This window comes from Anabas testudineus, chromosome 22 (genome assembly GCF_900324465.2).
Source record: "Anabas testudineus chromosome 22, fAnaTes1.2, whole genome shotgun sequence".
In the NCBI taxonomy this organism is placed as follows: domain Eukaryota; kingdom Metazoa; phylum Chordata; class Actinopteri; order Anabantiformes; family Anabantidae; genus Anabas; species Anabas testudineus.
The window spans coordinates 17536603-17544136 of record NC_046630.1 but is presented as its reverse complement, the minus strand read 5'-3'; positions in this window follow the sequence as shown (position 1 = coordinate 17544136).

Sequence of the window (7534 nt, the reverse complement as noted above, 5' to 3'; positions counted from 1 at the left end):
ACATGTGGGTGGCCAATGGTATAGTGTGAAATATCGTCAGAAATGCATTGACGAAAGAATTTGCAATATGCATTCTGTGGCAAGAAAAAATATGTGAATTCCATGCATTAACTTAAAATATTAAAATATGATCTGATCTTCATCTAAGTCAAAAGTTATTTTTTTATAATGTGCATAAAGTGACACAAAAAAAAATTCTGAGCTTTCATGTCTTCCCCTTGGCAGCAACACCTTCAACCATGTGCTTCCTGCAGCTGTGGATCAGACCTGCACATCGTACAGAGTTTTCTATTAATAGTATCTCCATTGGCTCTGACTCCACTCCAAAAGGCGGATTTTGTTTTTCTGAAGCCACTCTGTTGTAGACTTACTCTGGTGTTTTAGGTCATTGTCCTGTAGCATCACCCAGCTGACATACAGAAAAATGTTTGATACACTTTTGAATTATTTTCCCTTTAATCTCTGGAAGCTGGCCAGGCCCTTATGCAGTAAAGCAGGCCCAAATCATGAAGTTTCCTCCACCATACTTAGGGATAATGTTTTCATGATGACATGCAGTGCACTATTTAAGCCAGATGTAGTGCTGTGTGTTCTTTCCAGATAGTTAAATATAGTTTCATCAGTCCACAAAACATTTGGCCAATACTGCTGTGCAGTAACAATGTGCCCTTTGGCAAACATCAGGCATGCAGCAATGTTCTTTTTAGTAAGCAGGAGCTTCCTTTGGTGTCCTGCCATAGACACCCTGCTAGTTCAATGTTTTACCTACTGTAGACTCATAAACACAGATATTAGCCAGTTCCAATGATGCCTTCAACTCTTTGACTGTCACTCTGGGTTGTTTCTTTACCTCACTGATGAGTGTTTGTTGTACTTCTTGGTAGAGTAGCCACAGTCACGAGTCACAAGTGTCTCCATTTGTAGATTGTGACTCACTGTAGACTGGTGAGTTTCTAAAGTCTTTGACATCACTTTGTAAACCTTTCCAGCTTTTTGTAAATCAACTATTCTTGATCATAGATCCTCTGAAATCAAAGAATTTCATTTATTCTTCTTGAGAAACTCACCAAAGCAACAGGAGAGAGATGTAGTTCTCAGATTCTGAGCACATCAGCATAGGCAACTGGCTTTGCTAAAACTCCCTCTTGTTTTTCTTCCTACCTGTGCACCATATGCTCTGTGGTTGAGACCAAAATATACAGATAGGCCCAGCGAAGAATTTCAAAGTGGTGGGAGCTCCGCTTAGTTCTACTAAAAACAACCAGCAAAGCCAAGTAACTCACAACAAGTTTTAGCAAAATATTTCCATTACTATTCTTGCATTGCTGTCTGTGATGGGTAGTGAATATGACCTCGGGTTAGGGTGTATTTAACCCGTAGATAAATTAATTAAGCAAAAAAATGCATTTTTCGAACTTTGGCGACTCCTGGTAATGGTGTAAAATAGAATAACACTGTATTAGCTATAAAGGATTAAATCAATATTTTAAGGGAAGCACACATGTTCTGAGAGTAAATGTCTTAATATGTTTATATGCTTTTTCTGTAAGGTCACTAAATATATTATGTATTGATCTAGTCCTTCAAAACTATTAGTAAAATAAGTTGTGTGCTGTAAAGAAAGACATAAATACACACCAGTCAATCACAGTTTGCCCTCATGTGATGAATTAATTGTGCAAATACAAATACATTCTTTCAAATGAATAAATCTTTGCAACTGACAGAATATGATGTTAATAAATTGTATATCAGATCGCATGTTTGAGGGATGTTAAAATTAATGGAAGCATTTCCCTTCTCAATTCACGCTGCTGAAGACTGCAGTCCCAGAGATGGAACCTGGCTAAATGTAAACTCAGAAATCTATCTACTTTTAGCTGTGTGTCCCTGCGCTCACCAGGACTCAAGGCTCCTGACAGCTTCGCCCCGCAGTCGAAATCAATACAACAGGTTCTTTGAGCTTCACACACACACACACACACATAAATACACACACACATACATACACACACACACACCTGCAGTTAAGGCATAACCTTGAGACAGATCCCACAATGGTTGAAATGAATGAATGGAAAGTGTGAGGAAAAGAGAGAAAATGTGTGTGTGTGTGTGTGTGTGTGTGTGTGTGTGTGTGTGTGTGTGTGTGTGTGTGTGTGTGTGTGTGTGTGTGTGTGTGTGTGTGTGTGTGTGTGTGTGGATGAGAGCGAGAGAGAGGGAGTTTGAAAAAGAAATGGTTTTCCCTCCTGTCTGACTGCAGGCTACAGAGAGTTCTTTATAGAGCAGCTGGTCGATTGTGACTATGGAGAGTCCTGCAGATACTACCGAAGCAGAAAGGATCAGACTTTACAGTAAAGAACTGAAAAACAAAACTAAGAGTCGACCATGCTAACAGCTCTGAGGCTTCAGCCCCAGCTTGTGCCTTTCGTGTGGATTCGAGTCACGGTGCTAACTCTGTGGACACACTGGAAACCAGTAGATGGTGACCGTTTCTAACTGAGTAGAGTCAGTAACTGCACTTACTCAAATTCTGGAGATATTACCCCAATCATCATCATCGAAATCAAAAGGAATCTGGTTCGATCTAGGAGAAGTGTGATTTTAGCAGTTGTTGGGTGAAAGCTATCCACTAACTAGTCCTGAATTACTGTCTGAGGAACAGGTAAGCAGAGGGGTCTGAAGACACCAGGTGACTGGAGTGGTGGGAAAGCGTGGTTACTGAAATTGAAGTGGGTGTATCATTGTCTGAAATGAAAGGAGAGTTAGCACAGTGGGGCAGACAAACAGACACTCATTGAATGAAGGTGAAACTGTGAAAAGAATTCCTCGAATACAAAGCTACTGTCGACGAGCTGTAAGTGGTTCCATCACTGCTTTCTCAATTGTTCTACACTGTAAAACAACCTGTGGATCTTTTTACAACCTCTGCGACTGGATGTTTTACTGACATGCCCGTGGGAGTCATAGATAACTTGTTGTTTCTCCGTTTGTCTAGCCATTTACTGACTTGTGTCAGTGAACACAGAGCCACATGTGTGTGTTTTGGTCCTTCAGCTCACTGAAGGATGTTCCAAGTCTCTGCATGGTGAATTTCATGAGATACTAAATTGAAATGAATCCAGGAAACACCTGCATGTAGTACACAATTAACTATCTGCAGCATTACTCAACACACACACATTATATTAGATGTTTTGTACAACCAAAACCTGCACAGAACTTATTGTGTTTTGCCAAACATATTATTATAATTCTCAGAAACATCCCTAATAGATGGCTGTGTGGAGAGAGAGGAGCAACAGAGGGAGTGATTTCCTGCATGCTGAAAATGAAGGCTATGGTTGTCCATGAAGATAGAGCCTTAATTGTTTCCTTGGAGACAGGCAGAAACTGCCCATGAGTTCAGACTCTGACATCCACGCTTTTCTCATTAACGGTGTACCTGACATTCTGAGCAGGAAAAAAAAGCAAACAACATTCTCCGGTGACTCTCGTTCACCTCTAAAACTGCTCAACAGCCAGACTGACAAACACAAGCAGAGTCTTCATTGTGCTTTTGTAATTCTTTGTTGACACAGTAACGTTAGGCTTGTTTATATCTGAGAGTTGTGTGTCTACCTCTGTATCCTCCTAGTGACGCTGCTTGCGACAGACTACGCATGTAACGCTCAGCTGCAGCACCAAGGCTTCACATGCTGGATGAGTACAGCAAAGCAGGGCTGCCACCCTTCTGGCTGCATTTTGAAGAAACTCATCTGTGGTTACAGTAAGCAGTGATGACAGCGTCACATTTTCTCTACACACACCTGGATTTAGGCCACTTATCCCACTCTTTCTGGTAAATCCTCTAAACATCCATCAGATTGGATGAGAAGTGTCTGTAAGGCCACTTTAGGTCATCATACCTTTGTCTTGGTCTGTATCTCACAACAAAATCTTATTATTGAGATCAGGGCTTGGTTTATGCCCTGACACACAGTTTGAATTGTGGGTCCTCTAATAAACTGGTGTGTGTCTAAATATTTTGCGACGCACCCTTATAACTGATGCTTAGCGGTGTTACCCAGTATGTCACAGATGATAACACAGCCTTAATAATGACATGGTGGGAGTTCACCAGCTTAACCACCTGCATGGACACCAATTAACATAAATCTACAGATAGGTGAACTAAGTCGACTAAATTGGTTGCAACTGCACAACAAACTCACGAGCATTTTCTTTACAATTAGAGTGGCAACCGATGAAGGAAAAGAATTATTTTTTACCAATTACAAGCGTGTATGTGCAAATGTTAGCACATACATTGTCACAGTGTTTTCTTAGCATAAGGTGCAATTAAATAATAAATCATTAATTTTAGCATTTTCAGTTCCTTCATTTTGTTCTGATGAAGCCAGATATTTAGAAATTGAATTTGCACTTTCATATCAATTTCAATTCTCCTCTTCAGTGAATGAAGATAAAACCATGCAACACTCAACCTCAATAATCCAGCCCAAGACTGCATTCGTTTCTCCACTGTGCTCGGCCAGCTTCTACGTGTCCATGGCAACATTTCAGTTTAGTATTGATTTTGCCATTTGAACACTTTGCAGATCTTGTTATGCCTTATTATTGCTGGAGCGAAATGTCCTTCTTCAGCCACCGGACTGTGCTTTCGGTTTAGAGCTGCGCAGGCTCCATTAAGAGTGGGCCTCAGCCTATTTGGGCCCCAATGAAACACTCTAATGGTGCCATTAGAGCAAGCAGATTAGTCACACATACGGACGGGCTCACATGGGCGCACAGCAAGTTACACGTTTATGCTGTGAGTGCAATCAGAAATAGAAAGTTAAAAGGAAAATGTCACAGGAATTCCACAGAAGTCTTGACTATGAGATGAAATTATATTTACATATCCTCATGGCCTAATACAATTTATATTTGGTCATATAGAGCTCCGGAAAAAAAATAACAGACCAGTGCAATTTTTTAATAGCATCTATATGAGAATAGTCTTCATTTTATATCAGTGTCTTGTAAAGTCCTACACCAGCACATCTAATTGTGCTTCACGAGGTACTGATTAGGTGATCGCCTGAATCCGGTCAGATTTTTAGTGGTTTATAGTTACCCAACAGCAATGTGAAAAACCGGTAGAGAGCAGCCAAAACACACGAAAGCAGGGGTTACAAATCGGGCTTAATCAATCAAATACTGACTTTTGTATGTTCTCTAGTGAAAACATTATTACTTTGTTTACAAGTAAATAGATTTCTTTTAATTTCTTAGTATAGACTTTTCTTCAAATTGTTCAGATTGACTGGGTCATTTTTTTGATGTATTGTCATTTCCTTTAAATGTATTTTCTAATAAAATAATATTTTATGAGTTTTGGAGAAATATTGTCAGCAGTTCACAAAAAGTTCATCAATACATGCACCTATAGAAGATATAACCTGAGATTATTTGCAGTGGTCTCTTACGTTATTTCCAGAGTTTATATGACCCTGACCGAACTGCATTATTAGGAAAAGGCTTTTCTATTAACTGAATCTATGGTAATTGAATAGTAGTGGCAGGGGAAACAAAGAACAAATAGAGAACTTTATTGGCATCAATGAAAATAGAAACACAATGAAATTAATGCAGACAGGCTTTAGGAAGTGATTTAGGAGATGATAGTGATCCTGCAAGCCTGTGGTCCTCAGGGAGGGTTTCAGAAGAGCAGGTAGATTTCACCTCCCTGTAAACAAATCCTGGTGTTATTTAATTAATCGTGTACTTAATCTACTAATCATGTTCTGTTACCTTTCAGAATTCTAAATCACTAGTTCACTCTTTAGAATTAATGTATTTACTTTACTACTAATTATTAGTTGTGTAGGTTTTGTTATTATTAGTAGTAGTATTATTATATTAAAAACCGCCATTTTTGTACTTCTTCTTTTACTTTAAGGCTTCGGAGGGCAAGGTGACTTCGGTTCAATGTTGAAATTCCATCAGAATCATCATTAAGTTTGAGGCTGAATATTCAAAAGCTGAATAACACTGAATCAGAGTTGATAACACTGTTTTTTTGTAGATGCTGAAAAGATGAATATTTAATCGACGCTGATGCTTTTCTTTGTCTATGTCAAAATCAGACACTGAGGGATATGCAGCACTTGACCTTGTGCTGCGTTTAAACACATGGGAACAGGGAAACGTTTAACTACCTGCAAAAACAAAAAAAGTTTCTGTAAGATACTTACATGTTGCAAGTTAATATGACAGAACAAACATCTTCTATTAACAGTGTGTGTACTTTGCGTGACTTGGTGGACAGACAGGCAACGGCGCTATATGTAGCCAAAGATTGTCTATTGCAGGTGAGTGGTATAACACTGTACCCCTTCTCAACCATCAGACAGAGCTGTGTGTGTCTCAATATAACAGCACTACTTGAAGCCAAAGATTGTCTATAAAACGTGAGGTATCACTCAGCAACATCTCTGAACAATGTGAGAAGTCTGATGTCTTCTCTTGTAAAAAAAAAAACAGCAGCCGATCATGTCAGTAAATCAAGCAAGCAGTCATTGGAAAATAAGCTATGTCAAAGTTAGAAGGTAATGTGTAAATTCAATCACATATCGTGAACTCCAATCAATATAAAGTTTTCTTCTACAGCATATTTGTACTATTGCACTCCAACATAGGAATATACGGAATATGAATATATGTGAACATAACATTGTACACCTGTATAATTAGTAAATTCTAACTCTGTAGGAAGACACTGAATGTGACATCATCTGTGAGGTAACGGTGTTGTGACTGTGATGTCAGGGGAGATCAAATCAAATACTGCTGTGACATCACCACTTCAGAGTCAGATGTCTCCCACAGAGGGGAGTCGGACAGCTCTGAAGCTTTCTAAAGTTTCTACAGTGAAAGAATCAATGGCCAGTTATTGACTTCCACCGCGCGTCTGGCTCTGTGTTAACACGGGCACCTAACATCACCAAAGTATACATGTAACATCAGAGCATGAAAAGCATGACGTGACCCCTTTATTCTTTATTTTGCAGCACATGTTTTTCATGTTTAGATTTTTTTATTGTTCCCAGAACTATACTTTATGTTTCTTGATCCCGGTTTTGTACCTGTAATAAAATCATTAATAATGTTTTGTATTTGAGTGCATGATTCGTGAAATTTCTTCCACAGGTAGGAGAAAATGCGAGCTAAGTGGGAAATCAGCTGGATGACAGTGAGAATGTCAAACTTGATCCTGCTCCAGCACTGAGTGAGCTCCATTTCTCTTCTTTTCTTGTCAATAGTGCAGCTGGGTTCCCCGTAGGCTTCATATACAGGCCTTGTTTTGATTTCTTCACATGAAATATCACTCTGTTTTTTAAGGCCTGGGAGCGACATTCCCCCTGACCTTTCTCTGTCAGTCAATAAAATGAACTTTACTTTCATCAGGAGGACGCACAGGAAAAATTAATACATCATTTGTTGCCGCACATTTACCTCAGCAGTGATTCTAGGCAGCTTCGTCAGCTGT